Source organism: Strix uralensis, chromosome Z (assembly GCF_047716275.1).
Source record: "Strix uralensis isolate ZFMK-TIS-50842 chromosome Z, bStrUra1, whole genome shotgun sequence".
Lineage (NCBI taxonomy): Eukaryota > Metazoa > Chordata > Aves > Strigiformes > Strigidae > Strix > Strix uralensis.
Window position 1 is genome coordinate 69,017,717 of NC_134012.1, and position 16,268 is coordinate 69,033,984.

Below are 16,268 nucleotides of genomic sequence, written 5' to 3' on the forward strand. Positions count from 1 at the left end.
TGAGTTTGTGTCTGAGTAGGAGTACAGAGCCATATGCCTACACTAACATTGCACAAATCTCTCCTTCACTTAGATTTGTGTAACTTTGCACCCCCAAAATACTGTTTTCTCAAGATTATTATAAGCTCAAATAAAGAGTTCCTATTTATGTTGTGAACACATAGGTAACTACTCAATGTACAAAATTTAAACCCATCCTCTCCTACCTAGAGGTACCATTTTCTACCAGGAGAGGATCTAATACTCTCATTTGTCTGATACTTTGGGCATGTGTCCTCTCCAATCCTTTCACATGAGCTTCAGAAACATACCCAAGCAGGAGTTCTTTATAATTCTGAGCGGATGAGGTGGTTACCAATTACCAGGTGACAAAGGACACCTCAAACCTGAAAAAGCATCTTGAGAATTTTAGTTTAAGTTTTTCATTAATGTCTACAGGAAAAGTGTTTCCTGCCCATATTAAACAGAATCAAGAGGAGAGCATGTACAACTCCATGGAGACTCTGAACTAAAAAAATCAGCATGCCAAGTTTGTTTCCCTATCCACCCTCCCAAATTTTGAGCATTTAAGAAATATACTTTTGTAGTTATTGCATATTGCATGAGCAGACACAGTGTAATGGAGCCTTTACAAAACACAGAGAATGATTAGATGATACATAGGTAGTCAAATTTACATAGGCTTATACATTATACAATAGAATCATAGAATGGTTTGGGTTGGAAGGGACCTTAAAGATCATCTAGCTCCAAGCCCCCTGTCATGGGGGGCATCAGGTTGCTCAAAGCCCTGTCCAACCTGACCTTGAACACTTCCAGGGAGGGGGCATCCACAACTTCTCTGGGCAACCTGTTCCAGGGTCTCATCACCCTCACAGTAAAGAATTTCTTCCTCATAGCTAATCAAAATCTATCCTCTTTCAATTTAAAACTGTTATCCCTCATCCTATCACTACACCCCCTGACAAAGAGTTCCTCTCCAGCTTTCCCATAGGCCCCCTTTAAGTACTGGAAGGCTGCTAGAAGGTCTCCCCAGAGCCTTCTCTTCTCCAGGCTGACCAACCCCAACTCTCTCAGCCTGTCCTCATAAGGGAGGTGCTCCAGCACCCTGATCATCTTCATGGCCTCCTCTGGATTTGCTCCAACAGGTCTGTGTCCTTCTTATACTGCAGGCTCCAGAGTTGGACACAGTACCCCAGGTGGGGTATCATGAGAGCGGACTAGAGGGGGAGAATCACCTCCCTTGACCTGCTGGCCACACTTCTCTGGATGCAGCCCAGGATACAGTTGGCTTTCTGGGCTGTGAGTGCACATTGCTGGCTCACAGTCAGTTTTTCATCCACTAATACCCCCTTCTCCACAGGGCTGCTCTCAATCCACTCCTTGCTCAGACTGTGTTTGTGCTTGGGATTGCCTTGACCCATGTGCAGGACCTTGCACTTGGCCTTGTTGAACTTCATGAGGTTTGCACAGGCCCACCCCTCAAGCCTGTCAGGGTCCCTCTGGATGGCACATCTCTTCCCTCCAGCGTGTCGACCACACCACACAGCTTGATGTCATTGGCAAACTTGCTGAGGGTGCACTTAACCCCACTGTCCATGTCACCAACAAAGATGTTAAACAGCACCAGTCCCAATATCAACCCCTGAGGAATGTCACTCGTCACTGCTCTCTGCTTGGACATCGAGCTGTTGAGCACATTTTGAGTGTGAATATCCAGCCAATTCCTTATCCACTGAGTGGTCCATCCATCAAGTCTCTTCAATTCAGAGATAAGGATGTCATGTGGGACAGTGTCACATGCTTTGCACAAGTCAGGTAGATGACATCAGTTGCTCTTCCTGTATTCACCAATGCTGTAACCCTGTTGTAGAAGGCCACCAAATTTGTCAGGCACGATTTCCCCTTAGTGAAGCCATGTAGCCACATCACTATTATTTCTCTGTCTGGTCTTCAGCTTTGAACTTTCAAATGCTGCAGCTATCAGTAACTGTGATTTCTGTCTTTCAAAGCTATTATTACATTTACTTTCACAGAATCTTGACACAATTAGTATGAAAACTTCGCAAGGAGATTTCAAAGTTTAGCATGCCTAAAAACAGAGCACCTTCCACTTCCAGAAACAGCACCCTGTGCTCTCTCAGATATCTTGGTAGACTGCATATAACCCATTTTCTTTCATATAGTGAAGTTTTAAAAGAACAAATACAAATCCTGTGTACAAATCCTTTGCTCTCCAAACCACAGTCACATACTTCAATATCTGAACAGCAATACATGCAAAACAAAATCAAGAAGTGGGCATCACCCTGGATTTATTTTTCTTCTTTTCCTCTAAACCCAAAATGACAATACCTGTGCTATAGCTCCCTGTGGACCTTTGGATGCTAGCAGTTCATAAAACAAACATATGCTTCCCTGGTAACTTTATTCTTTTTTTTTTTTTTTTAACTTTCTCCACGCTGCTTCACAAATTAAGTACCTTAAAAAATTGGCAAAATGTACCTTTAAATTGTCTGCAATGACTAATTGTGCACACAGACTGTACAGCATGCAAACTTATTCCCACAGAGGTACTCAAACAGAGAAAAAGTAATTCATTGTGAAATGCATCACTCTTCCAAATAACTCGGGATTTTGAAACAGCTTACTACTATATAACTTTTTCTATCACTTCTAGCTCACAGGTATCTTAACTAACAGCTCAGTGGGTTTGGTTATAAGGTGCTCCAGAAAGGACAGAATTGATGAAACAATGGAGCACACTCTTCCAGCTGGGAGCACTTTTACGCTCTTTTGGATCCCTAGCTTGTGTTAGTATTAAAAAAATATTTAAAAAAAATAAACCAAAGATGTCTGTGATGCACCCACATAAGTCAGCTGCAATCTTGTTCTATTCCATTAAACACTTTCAAATTTTGTTACCCTCTTCCATCTTTACAGAATTTTCATCCTTTTAGTAGAGCCACAATCATTTGAGCATTTACAGCTGTCTTCCACTATATTCCTAAAGCTCTCACTTGCACATGCAAAGCCCTACCTCCTTGTTAGTCATTAATACTGCAATTTTTCTTTCAGCTGAAAGGATCAGATGTGTGACTCCATTAAGAAAACTGCATGACCAGAAAGAGTGCCATAAAAAGGCAAAAGACAAATGTAGCATTCTCTGTCGTAGAGAGTAAGTGCATCTCTTAGCATCATTGTCTATAGAGGTTGGTCATTTTCCTTCCCACCTAGAAAGAAAAAAAAACAAAAAAAAATCCCCCCTTCATCACTAGATATTTTGCAGTCATACCATACCCAAAGTATTACACCAGAGCTGTTCAAGTCATACCACCCCGACAGAACAAGTCATGTTAGCCAGTCTGAACAGCAAATTAAAACCCGTCCTCCCTGCTTTCTCTCAGCCTCTTCATAATGTCTCTTCCCTGTCCATAACTCATCCCCAAAGCCTCAGAGCACGTTTTGGAACCTACTGTTACAGCCTACTGTTCATCCAGTAGCAATCAAGGTGATCTATCATGCTAAGGACTGTACATATCACACAGATGACTGCATGACAGCTCCAAGTTACAAAATTAAAAGAAATTTAAAGTTAACATATTTTCTTGAAAAAGACTGCAAAACCTTTATTCTTTTAACTGAGACCATAAAAGATGCATTCCAGCAAATGGAGAGACTCACCTGCTGTATGGAGCTTGCCTAATGTACATGTTTGTCAGCATAACTTCCAGTGGCAGAAAACTACTGAATGCATTAGGACTTAATGCATTTGTCTTCTACCTTCCTTATAACCTAGCCACTGAGCCAGCACACATGACAGTAACTTACACAGAGCATGATTTAGAGGGCAAGCTCCAAAGTGTATTTTCTAGCAACTGAATGAATCTGTGCTGTCTCACACACTGCGAACACATCCCAAAAGCACTGGAAATACACATAGCTTCAGCTGTTAAAAGCCTGATTTTAAGTGTTTTCATATATTTAAACACAGGAGGTGCTGTATAGTGGTGGGAATGATGGGAATTTAACCAGAAGAACTCACTTTGACAGGTCATTTAACAACAAACAGACAACACAATGAGTTGTTACTACTTATGGCCAAAGAATTTTTCATAGGAATATGTTGTTAACCTTTATGTTGTTTTTAATTTGTAATTTAGACAGCTATTTTCACTTGCCATAAGCTACCTTGAGGACTAGAGCAGGTATAGCACTCTTAATCATTTCCTATCCTGCAACGTTAAGCAGTGCAAAAGCTACTGAACAGCAAGTAGTAATAGTTTACTCTGAGGTGGCTATTTATTTAAAAAAAAAAGTTCAGATGAAAAGTTGCTATGCATATCTATGAGAAGTCTATACTGTAAAACAAGCCATAATCCTCAGTGTCATTCTTTGTCTCTCACTTTGAAAGAAGGAGAGAAAAATCCCAGATACAAGGTAAAACAAATTGTTATTTTAAAGAATAGTAAGCATACACAGCATTATCTCCCCTGATGTTGATAGGCCAGCACTTGGTAAATGTCAGCACCTAATTTAAAGGCACAGTGAAACAGCTGCTCTGTACAACATCTCTACCCAGCAGATGAGCAAAAATGAAGCAATGATGTTTCATCTCTTGTGGAGAGGAGCACTGAGCACTGTCACACCTGAACCTTCCCCTACAACACACAGAAAGGGAAACGTACTTAAAAACAACCTGAAGTACTATCAACAATACAACACTCAGGACTAGTGAACAGGAAGACTAGGACTACTGAGTAACTTCAGGACTTATGACTCCAGGAAAGTAAGATCAGAAAGCACCTAGAATCATCTCTGTTGCCATTCCTATCGACATCTTCCCTGCTCTTTATTTAATGGTCAAAATCCTTAAAAGAATTCCAAGTTTAAAGGCTTCTTCGTAACTTGTTGAACAACACAGTGTAAATAACTTCTTTCTTTAAATCAGAAAGAGATAAGTAATTTATCAATTTATCACCTTGGCATTTCTCACTCCTCTTCCCAGGTTTACTTTGGGGGGGGGGGGGGCTTTTTCCCAGTTGAATTCAGTGTGTTTCATCTTTTCCTTTTAGATACACACAACTTTTGTACCCTCTCTTTTCCCTGATCATTCCTATCTTAAGCTTAAACTTCATCTCAGTTTGCTGTAAGTATCTTTTGCAGGGTATCTTCTCTTCCCCTCTGATCTTCAACCAGCTATTCTTTCCACCCATTTCCCATACATGCTGTACACAGAAGAGCTACAAATGGTGGCGTCTAAGAACACGGTAGCTCAATCAACTCATCTAGTGAGAAAACAGAGGTTTGAAAACATTTGTAAAGCTGTCTCTTTCTCACCATCTAGTTCTAGAAAAAGAAAAATAGGTTTTCAGTTTACACTGTATCCAAGGATTTTTTTTTTTTTTGTAGAAATCTCTTTCCCATAACCCTCCAGCTAGGAAGGAGAATTTCCCAGGAAAAATTAACCTCTGACATTGTGACTATTGCAACACAGATCACTTATTTCTCCACTTTTTCCCCCGCCCTGCCTTCCCATCACGAAATCTCCTGGTCACCACAGGAGGGGGGGGACAGGCCTCCACCATGCTGCCTTCTCCCAGCCTGGTTTTAATCATTCTCCCTGTGAATGATTAAAAACAATGAAACTTGCAGCTTCTGCAGCTTCTGCTGATCTTATTTCAGCTTAATGGTAGCTCCACACTGGTCATCTTGGAGGAGGACACAATTAGCTGGAAGGACAGGTAGGGGAATGACTGGCCTCTTGTCAGGCTTGCTGCTGCCATCATGTTTCTAACATGCAACTCCTGTTAATCTTTACTGTTGCTTAGTTAATATCTTACAGAGATGTTGGGAAGGGATGAGCTGGGTTCCGAAAGATGTAACTGCCTGACCTCATCACACAAGGAAAGTAGTCTCTGCAAACACAGAAAGCATTCTGACAAATCTTTCTATGTTAAAAAGTTACCCCTTGCTTTTTCTTTTTCAAAAGCTACATGTGAAAATCAGAAGACTTTTAACACAACTGAAAGATTCTGCCCCTTGTTACAGTAATGACAAATGTTAACACTGCCAGGGAAAACAGAGGTGAGGCAAGACTGAAATTACCCAGACTTTGGGCTGACACACGAGGCTGCCAGTATGGATTTCAGCCCATTAAAAAGATGCACAAATGACAGGAAAATGTGCTCGTGCACTCAGTCTCTTTTTTCACACAGAGAGACCCAGCTTTATCACTGTGAAAGTATTTATCTCTGCTTTTAGAAATATTAGACATTTGACTTCTCTGTTTCTGAATCAGGAAACCTCAGCAAATTACTTTGACTGTAACTTTTTAAAGATGACACCCAAACAAATAAGAGGTGAAGGATTTTAAACACTGGGTTTGCACTTCTTAAATCTGAATAGCTTGTAATGAAAAATAAAGGACACAGAAAGGTCTATGAAAGACACTCTCCCCTGTTCTTGCAAGCAGAGGCTGACCAAACTCTTACTCCAATTTCCGAATATTTCAGTGAACCCTCAGTGACAATAAAAAATACAAGAGGAGACTAAAAAGAAATACCACATCTACTCCCCAGATGTTTAATAAAAATATTTTCAGGCATAGGAGGTGAGGAAGACACAAAATGCATTCTTTTTTCTCCTTTAAGCACTGTGTCTGCATGTAGAGAGAATGCCACTTTTTTTTGGTAGCATGTACTAAAAATCTGCTACTATCCAAGCTATTCTCCCCTCTGTGGTGGTGCAATTCATACCCCTCCTCTCCCCTGCTTGTTGGGCTGCTTGGTGCTAGGTATGATTCCACCCACATCCCCCGAGCTATACACCAATCTGTGGAGATAAGGACTGATAACGTTAACAAGCCTGGCTCCTGCCCATCCGATTGCGAAACGGTTATAACGGCCCATCAACTCCTAAGGGCCTGGCACACCTGTGCCTGGGATGTGGTCAAATGGGAACAATAACAGAGTTGCACATTCATCAAGTTCTTGTGCAACTGCTGGAAGGCACCAGAAGGTATCTGACAAAAGTCAATTATCTTGGACCCTATAAATTGTGACCACAAGGGAGACCCTGTGAGCTCTCCTGGATCGCAGCGGGCCTGTGACCAGCACCTCCCCTGAGCTGGGACGCCTCTCAGGTACCAAAACCCTTCAGGTGTCATCTGCTGCCAGAACTGACCGAAGGCCAGGGCGAAGTCAACCCACTCGAGTCTCAAGCCCGTTGAGGAATGCCAAGGCATTGTGAGTATTTACTCTAAACTTGAGAAGATGGAAAATTTACTTTGGGCTAACTTCTCTTTCACCCGCTCTTTCTCTGCTTACTGGTGTGTGGGTACATACTTTGTTCTACTGGATCTGAATACTTTTATCTCTGTGTGTTTGTACGTTTTGTGTTCATTCTACTGGATCCAAATACTTCTGTTTCTGTATGTGTGTTTGTACGTTTTGTGCTTCTGTATGAGCATGTACATATGTATAAATTAAGATACCATGAAGTAAGTTAGTGTGAATCTTGTCATCCTAGAATCTGTAAATAAGTCACTATTTTTATAACATCTTTTAAATTATTTTGTGAATTATCAATTGCTGTTATTTATTAATAAATCTAAAATTCCTGTCAAATCATTACCGTGTTAATACTTTCATCCGTGACACCCTCTCCATGCCTCTAAAAAAAATAAGCTCAATGAGGATCAGGACTTCATGGGAAATCAAGAATATTCCCCATATTTTACACTGAGACATCCTGTAAATCAGTTTAAAGTATTTTGATGTATGGTTTAAAGATAAGTGGGGGGGGGGGGGGGGGGGGGTATGGTGTGTGGGGGTGAGGGTGTGTGTTAAGAAAAAACATTTTAGAAACAGCAATGATTCATTCTTTATCGAAGGTTACACACTTAAAAAAATAAGGAGGGGAACAAATAACAAGAAAATCAGCATCAATTTACAATTCTGAGTAGTGGTTAAAAATAAAATTATTTCACACTGCTGGAAGATAGTTTTTAATTATTCATATAAGTATTGCTACTTTCTATATGAACAAATACTGGACTAGAGCCACTATTGACACATCTCTGCATAACCCTTTATGTGAAAAGTAGGTATAACACAGTGCCATTTAGCACTTGTCACAGTGATTACAAAGATGCAGGCAATCTGTGAATTAAGTATCATACTTTTATTTAGAGGTACTTTTTTTAGTTCCATGTATCCATTTTGAGTATATTTCCTCCTTACCTTAAATTAGCTCAGACAGCTTTGTATAAATAAAATATAATAATCCACAGATACTAAATGCTCAGATGTGAACGTACAAATATTTTGACTAGTTTCTCAAACTGTGACAAAACCTGTCAGTGTGTTTTTCAAGATATATTTTTATTACTAAAAATAACAAAAAGAATTTACTATATGCTGCCTTTGATCCATATTCCTACCCTATTATTTTCTGACAGCAGCAGGGTGATGGAGACATGGGGTAGAACAAAAGATATTTAAGGGAGCAATATCTTTTTCCCCCAACGTTACAAGTGATACCATCTTATCAAACACAAGAAAAATGAGCTTTTGGAAGGAGTCTGGTCAAAAAAAAATTCCAAAATCTCTCCTCCCTTGGCAAAGCAGAACAGACCCAAAATCATGGATTAGATTCAGGTTCAGATCATATCTAAGACACAGGTAGTACTAAGGTCCAAGACTTTCCTACAGGCCTCTCCTGATTTTTTTTTTTTAATTTCAGTATATATACTGAGAAAGCCACTGCTGTGAATGTCAATGAATGAGTGCTTGCTAAATACTGTAAATTGTACCTGTAAGGAAGTTGAACAAACCAACACTGAATTAGTTCTGGTTTGGCACAGCTTCGTTTTGGCTGTTTCTTCTGGATGGAGTGCAGGGTTTGGAGAACTGCCAGTAGCACTGATAAAGTGAACCAAACCATAAAACGTAACACAAAGGGAAAGAAAAATATTTCTTTTGTTAAGGAAATGCTGTCAGCAACAGCACAGCATCCTTACGTACACTTTTAAACACTCCTGTATTATTGCATAACACTTTAAAAATCTTTAATATGATATAAACTTGTCTTTCTTAAATAACAAAAATTAACAGCTGACAGCTACTTCCATTATTGCTTTCCCCCATATTCATTAGTGCTGTCTTATGTTCCTTGTTAAATACATTCCCCAGAGGGACCAAGGTGCCTAGGAGAGTGCAGCCTTAACACACCAAACTAGCATAACTCCCCTTAGATTTTTCTGTGTACTAATGACCATTCTGAATTAATTTATAGCTTCTGCCAGTGGTATTTTATTCATGTCATGTGGAATATGGAGAAGCCATGTACCTAACTTTCTGTGAAAACACTAATGGTTCTAGAAAAACTGTTTACTCAGTGTAAAAGATCAAGCATTAGTTCCTCATCCAACACCTACAGTTGTAACGAAATGGCTCTATTCCTGCTACTGAGCCAGAACAGGCAATACAAGCATGCAAATACTTTTACCTCTGCACATGGTGCAAGGCTAATTACTTCACTTTTGGCTCTTTATAGAGCTACGACAAACTTCCAGTCAGAGATCCATAACCAGATGTAACCAAACACCATGTGCATGCTACTGCTTATTTACAACTCTAAAGCCTAGGATTTATAAGTGTTATTCTTGTTCCTGTAAATAACTCAAAACAACTCAAGACCTCTTCGAAATATCATCTCCCTTTGGATAATCAGTCATACACTTCAACAATTTGTGCTGAATGACCATTAGGCAAACTGCATCACAGTAGAGTAGTACCCAAATACTTTTGGTAACACCTGCTAGAGCAGGAGATTCTGCTCTCCTGCCCTCTGTACTGGAGTATGCATCATGACGGTGACACAAGAGGAGAGGCCTGTAAGGTTGAGATTCAAGAATCAGTTCACTACTTAAAATGTCATCTTTTATGAATTCATATTCAAAATGCAGTAAGAAAAATAATTGACCTTGATAACATGACAAATACTGCACCAAGCTTTCCATTTGCATGCTGCAATGGGACAAATTCACCTTGCACATGTGCTGAGAGAAAATAATTAAACCTACAAACCAAAAGCCTAACCCTCTCATATAAGGATTCAGTGTATGCTCATGGCAGCCTTAGAGAGAGAATATCATTCCTTCCTTACATGCAACGTTCCCCCCTTCAGGTGAAAAAGCCCGTAGTTCTGGAGCCTATCAGCAGTTCAGGGCAAAGGTGGTATAACAAGCAACATGCCCCTCTTGACAAAAAGGAGGTCTGCTGGGAGAGCTTTCCTTATCTACTGGCTTCCTCTCTACCTGACCAAATCCCTACTCTGTGACAACAGAGTCTTACCTATTCTCAACGTGAACAGACCTACCGCAGATGGCTGGAGTTTTACATACATAATAGTGAATTCTCTATGGAGGGTTGCCCAGATCTATGACCACATTAAATGAAGCAGACATTGTGTTCATATTTCTACTCCTCAGTCTGGAACGGTCCACAGATCCATAACTGGATTTTATCAGAAGGAGACAGCTATAGAGGACAATTTTTTTCCCCAATGGATAATGAAATAAATTCTGCTTACCACAGTGTTTCTGACAGGATAAGGCACTAGCATATACTACAAAAAAGGTTTACTCAGTGTTCCAGAGTAGGTTTCCATCTTGCCAGTCTGTTCTCACAGAGTGTGCACATTGAAGCCAAAAAACACATCAATACCCTTCTGTGAGCATCTTGAGTTCTTAAAGAGGCAGATCATTAGTGTCAGCTACCTTTGATATTCACTGTCAGATTCTCCTCAACCTTCAAAGACTTTTTGTCTCATTTCAGCTAACAACAGAGATAAATTATAAGCTATTTCAACTTGCATTTATTTATTTTTCCAGGTGTAATTTAACAGCCTTTGCATACTGCTCCAGAGCTCTGCTTCCAAGAGTCCAAGACATTAAGACCACAGTGTTATCCCCTGTTATTTATTGAATATGCAACTAGCTTTACGGGTGAGTGCCATGTTCACCTGAAGAACCTCTTTGTCAGCATGAAAAATGCAGTGCAAAGGCTCTGCAGACAGCCTTTTGTTCTACTGCTCACCTAGCCAACATGCATTACTGGAGTTAGAAGTGAAAGATGCTAGTAGTAGCTGATGCTAAGAAGCCCTGAGGAGTGTGGATTCAAAGACCACCAAGGATAGCAGAGAAGAAGATAAGGGGAAGCAGTAAAGAAAGCAGGTAACAAAACAAGGAAGATACAGAGAGAAACGGACGACAAAGAAATGGCAATCAACCATTAGAAACTCATCAATTACAAAAGCCGAACCAGAATTCAGGGGAAGAAAAAAAAAAACAAAGCTTTTTCTGGACGGGAAAATAAATTTGTAAGACTATGAAAATAAAGTGAGGGCTGGCAAAGCTTCAAAATCAAGAAACACTATTCTGTCCTTGTTAATGACCTTTTCAAACTCCTTTCTGAAGTGAAGCTTTAGTCACAATCTTTTACGTAGAAGACTGAAGCCACCTTGAAGCGGAATGAAGTGCGTAACTGCTTCATCATAGGAAACAAAAATGCAAAACTCGAAAAAAGACAAATCACTATTCTCTTTGGCTATCATTAAGGAAAATCTAGTGATTGGTGATCACTGCCAAAAGGAATAATCTACCAACAGATGTGTCATACAGGCTACCTGAAGTAAATCAGCATAGCTGGTACAACTTTAGAAGACATCCTGACAGAATCTGATCCTTCAACCATCACAGACAAACAACGCTGCTATTGTCAGTTTACTGAAGTTATATGCAGCATGCAAATCTAACATGCCTTTCTAGCAAATTATAACAGTACTAAAATATTACTCAAATAATTATTTTAAAGCAGTCATTTTCATTTTACAAATAATAAAACCAAGGTGAAATGAAGTACTGCCTGGATTTCTCCCACTTGCACACAGAATGAATGGGAATGGCAGAAATAGAAAGCCTTGGCTGCCAAGTTTCCCCTTTTAACTACTAGGCTGAACTTGCTCTCTCCAGAGGCTAGGCCGCCACAGCAGCAATAGTCAGTACAACTGAAGTGTAAAAGTAAGTTAGTTTATACAGTAGCAGGACTGTTTCAACTTACAAGGACGATTTAGCATCACTTTCACTGGCTGCACCTCAGAGCACCACATACCACACACATCCTGCACTGTGCTCCAAACACCACAACCAAATGTTGGCACAGGATCCCATTAAGATCAGTTGTGAAACAAATGTTAGAGTCAAATTCAAAGCATCTATAGGCAGAGCCTTGCTTTTGACCTGAAATTTTACTGATCACAGTTCATGTTCACTGCTGCTAAGCTTAAACTCCAGTTTCCATGCCAGCCTGTCTGTACATGCTTCCTCAGATTCCTTTCAGGATGAAATCACACATGTCTGATCTGAAGCCCTTTCCCAAAAGGAAGCTTCAGTTTCAGAACTGAAAGAGGCTAGAGAAGAAAAATATCCACCACTACACTTCATGTATGAAAAAGAAATTTGCAGAGGCTTAGATTCAATACTGGCAATTTCCCTTGTTAGAGAGAGAGGAAAAGAGAGAGGGCTGAGAATATTTATATACCACAGGTTAGAGGAGAAACGCCTACATTTTGCTGTTTCCCACATATCTATAGAGCCATGACAAATTGTGGGAAATATCAGAGAGAGTCAGAATTTAACTTCTCCTTGGAGAATAGGGCTGTTTTGTTCACAGAGCCTCTTCCTATACTAATTAACAGTTTTCTGAAAGACTTTCTCTGAACAAGATTTTGTATCCCACTTTAAAAGCCCATGTTGTCTCTGGTGCTAGACTCTCTGGCGGCTGCTCCAATACAATGCACAAAAATAAACTGACACAAAAGAGGAGAAGTTTCAGGGTTTGATTAATAGACCACCTGGATTACACAACACACAAAACTGCTCATTTAATGAGGTGAGGCATATCAGTCTATTTGTATTATAACTTGCAGCTGCTGTGACAGTAAATTCAAAGTATCTATAACTCAGGCCACAAACTGGTCTTTTCACACGTGCAAGGACACTGCAGAAAAGGTTTGTTGCTGAAATTCTTACAGATTTTTATGGCTCCACTGCAAACTCTCTAGGCAAGATAAAAGAGCACTCTCCTCTGCCTTATTTACAAATGCCCAGAAAACCCTTGATCTCTGCTTGACAATGCTGATTACACTGTGATAAATGTGCAGCTCTGGAAGTTGTCTGGGATCCACAGTTCAAGTTAAAGTCAAGGGATACTGTGAGTATTCTTCAACATTATGCCTGCAACTGAGAAATATATTAAATCCTAAAACCAGTACTAACATTATGTTCATAAGGATTCCCCTCCGAAAACTAATCTAGTACAAACAGTACCAAGTCAAAATTGATTTTAGTATTACTGTCAAGTACAGAAAGGAAGGCAAATAGATAATGATTTTTACCTTTTTATTATAGTAAGCAAGTGAACCAAAAAAAGAAAAGAAAAGCTGTGTTCGCATGTTTACAGATCACTATATATATTCTACAGAATACGCACAGAATAGAGAATATTCATATTACAGTTGATCACCTATAGACACCCTCAGGCTACAAACCCCCTCAGCGAAAAAACTTTAATCTCAGCCTTTTGCAGTACAGTTAATGAAAACAGGCTGCTGGGAAGTCAACAGAATAGCCTCGAAAGTTGTATTTCTAAGTAATGTTATGCTTCTGTTGTATGCTGCTGCTTAACAATCTCAAATATTAAAGCAACTAATCAACAGCTCAGAGAGAACTCAATCATCCTTTTTTCAGGTTAAATGAGATCCTGCCATTTTTACTATCCAAAACATTAGGCACCTAGGGTAGGACACATACATTAACATGAAGTCACTCTTCCTAAACTACATCCTCCTTTTCCTCCGCGACTTTTCAAATTTCTAGACAGTAAGAGGAAACTACCACTTGCAGAAATGTGTATCAGTCTTTGTTAGCTTTGGCATTCCTCTTGGTAACATATGAAGTCAGAGCCTCAGAATACCCAATTGGTTTGATGCAGTTTGTTATCTGACAGCATGGTGGGTAACAGTGCACATGCAGACCTTCAGCCTTGATTAGGTCTGAAGCTGCAGTTTTGTGTTGGCTTTCGAGAATCTATCAGCATGTGATAACAAGGACACCACACGCAAAATTACAGCAAAACTCCTCTGGAATGCCACAGCTACTTAGTCTGTCTTGATAGTGTCCTTATAATCAAAGATGATTTACTGTTTGTTTGTTAATAGTTGTGCTAATATACGAAGAACTTTCCAAACAGGAAAAATAGGTAAACTCCTTGGCCTAAAGCACTTATAATCCAAATATAAAAAAGCAACAGAATGTAAATTAGAGGAGAATAAGAAGAGTTATTTAGGTAAAATGTGCTCACATCTAGATAATTCATGTTTTATAGTGCTACAGTGATTATTCACGAGATAGGGCTGTTCCTTAACTAAAATGGACTGTCAGCTCTAATTATGTAGAGGTAAGATTGAAAACTACTGGGTAAGTGGTCAAGGATAGCTCTTCCAAGTGGAATCACAGAAGGGCTGCGGTAGAAAGGGACCTCTGGAAGTCATCTTGTCCATCCCCCCAGTTCCAGCAGGAATATATTAACTATTTACAATTACCCTTCAAGTGTCATTAATAGTCAGCAAGTTTCCTTGTAGGCATTGTGGCAGGCATTTATATTCCAGAAGGGTCAGGAGGAAAAGAGACAAGAACCTTCTGAGGACAAAGTAATGAACAGCTTCCCACATATGGGAGCACAATGAAAACACAGACATGACTACAAAAGACTCGGTCAAACAATGTAATGAGGCAGGCCTGAATGGTCAACAGATGATAGAAGTGGCTATAGCATACTACAGAAGACAGGTATCAAGGAGGTAAAGTTATGTGGGACTTTGAAGAGGATTTTAATTCGGTTCCATGGAGACACCCAAAGAGGAGGTGACAAATCTGTGTCAAGGACTGCTGTGGACATCAGGAAGAATAAATTTAGAGCAATCCACAGTTAATTGCCTGCAGGACAGGGTCAGAAAGAAAATGAACAGTCACAGATAACATGGAAGAAGAATTAAAAACACTGCTCTCAGTATGCAGTACAACTGAGCAGGAGATTACAGGTCTTGGTTACGAGTCTGACAAGCTAGACTGAGAATAAGGAGAAACAAATCAGTAGTCAAATTCACATACAAGGCAAAAGATAAGTGGTCTAATTTTTTGTGCTCCAGTTTTTAGACACCCTCACTCACAAAGTCTCAGAGGGATGGGCTAATAAGGAAATAACAGAGGGATAAATGCCAAGAAAGGAGAGACAGGTTTAATTGGTACTCATTAGTGACAACTGCAGGGGTCGTCTAAAATAAGATAGTGGAGGGCAAGGGATGGGACCACAAAGGACTCAAAACAGAGTGTGTCTGCAGAGCAGGGCAGAACTGCTCTTTTCTGTGCTTTGCAGTTTTAGTCTCTACACGCACCAGCACACCCTGATGATGAAACAGGTACTACCCATAGTCCAGCCACGCTGGCCAGTCACCCTGGGGCACCTCTGGGAGCTCACTGCACTACCCCTCCTGCCTGCAAAGTTTTCTTTCAAGGGAAACCAGGTCTATCCTTGAGTGCTGACAAATTTACAGACCCAAGGGAAAAAGAAAGATGATAGTCTGTTAAAAGAGAAGACACTGGGATGTCTAGAGAGGACCCCAGAAACTCCTATCAATATGATGAGGAAGCTAAATATCATTCAATGAAGCAAGGAGGGACCAAAAGGTAAGGGTTGCCTAGAAAATGCATTTAAGACCTTAGTTTAAAATGGAGTGATTTCCATTAGGCTTTGGTGACACCAACATCAGAAATTCAGCTTTGGGGACTCCTTTTATGTGATCTAACCAAACCGTTATCTCTTGGTTTAGTATATTCTTAAAGGAAAAAGCACACAAGTCTGCAACTTCTCAGTCTTCGCTTATCTGAGGAAGCAGTTGTTTTTAACTCGTTCTCCTACTTTGCCATCTTCATCTACCGTGCAACAAATTTTTCATTCAACAAATGCCTCTGGCTAATGATAGCAACTCTGTTTTTAGGACTGGAGACAATGTCAAATGCTTTAGGAGGTCAAAACAACGAAACTAGCTAAGGTGAAATTTCCCATTGAAAAACTGGGGAAGAATGAAGGCACTGATGAAGCTTAAAGAGATCACTAATGCAGCCCAAGCCACCGATTCAATCA

At 40.0% G+C, this 16,268-nt stretch overlaps 1 protein-coding gene and 1 long non-coding RNA gene across 6 annotated transcripts in view; one reads left to right on the forward strand and one right to left on the reverse strand.

The window, feature by feature from the left end:
* Window positions 1–16,268, reverse strand: part of MARCHF3 (membrane associated ring-CH-type finger 3) — a 110,437-nt gene that overhangs the window by 60,479 nt on the left and 33,690 nt on the right. The gene's annotated exons all lie outside the window — the stretch shown is intronic.
* On the forward strand, window positions 7,175–11,923 carry LOC141938089 (uncharacterized). Its single transcript, XR_012627165.1, has 2 exons — window positions 7,175–7,247; window positions 10,898–11,923. It is a non-coding gene; the product is annotated as an uncharacterized LOC141938089 (long non-coding RNA).